The 861-nt window shown below is 43.0% G+C and overlaps 1 pseudogene; it reads left to right on the top strand.

Annotated features, from left to right (window-relative positions):
* Positions 1 to 24: 24 nt before the first annotated feature.
* On the top strand, positions 25 to 192 carry LOC117797964 (annotated as a pseudogene).
* The last annotated feature ends 669 nt before the right edge of the window (positions 193 to 861 follow it).

Here is an 861-nt window from a genome sequence, read left to right as displayed (position 1 = left end):
AACAGAGACTGCGAGTTCAAGGTCAAGACTATACTTTCAGGGATCATTTTTATGGTTTGTTACTAGAGAAGATCTCTGAATGTGTAGAGTACCCAAAACCAAGAGGGAGAGGTGCTAGCTGCTCTCTCCCATTGATGATAATTCTTTTCCTCCTTTGGGGCGTTAAGAGACAGGGGACACTCTCTGAGGGGTTTCTGTTTTCCCTTGGTTTAATAGAAGGCATTTTATTAACCTTGCTCTGTAAGTAGTGGCTGGTTTGTCTACGACATTTTGGTGTTTTATTTTCTCTTTAAGAGTTGTTCCTTTTTACTTTCAGCATGTGGGGCTTTTTTTTTTTTTTTTAAAGAAAGGAGGAAGAGCAGGAAGGGCAGAGGGAGAGAGAATCTTAAGCAGACTCCACCCCTGCCCCCTCNTGAGATGAGGGGCTCCATCTCACAACCCTAAGATCATGACCGGAGCTGAAATCAAGAGTCATTTGCTTAATTGCCTTAATCCCAGGCACCCCAGAGTTGTTTTTTTGGTTGTTGTTGTTGAATGAATGAATGAAGAAAGGGAGGGATGAGAATTAAAGATGTCTTTCTACTGACAGTATTTCCATTCCTTTTCCATCTTTATTTTTACACTCTCCACCAAATGCCCGGATGAATCTGAGTATAAACACATACTCGTTTAAATAATTTGGTCATTTCCAGGTAAAACTGATGGGGTTTTGGAGTATAGGTGAGGTTCAGTGGGGTGGAGTCTGGAGCGGACAACGTCTTTGGTGCAAAATGGCAATTTATTAAAGCAGGGGACAGGACCGGAGGGCAGAAAGAGCTGCTGCCCCAGGTTGTTGGGGGTGGCTGATTATATTCTATGGGG

Source organism: Ailuropoda melanoleuca, unplaced genomic scaffold (genome assembly GCF_002007445.2).
Source record: "Ailuropoda melanoleuca isolate Jingjing unplaced genomic scaffold, ASM200744v2 unplaced-scaffold20394, whole genome shotgun sequence".
Classification (NCBI taxonomy): domain Eukaryota; kingdom Metazoa; phylum Chordata; class Mammalia; order Carnivora; family Ursidae; genus Ailuropoda; species Ailuropoda melanoleuca.
Note: the sequence above shows the minus strand (reverse complement) of the source record. Positions and strands in the feature narration are given on the sequence as shown.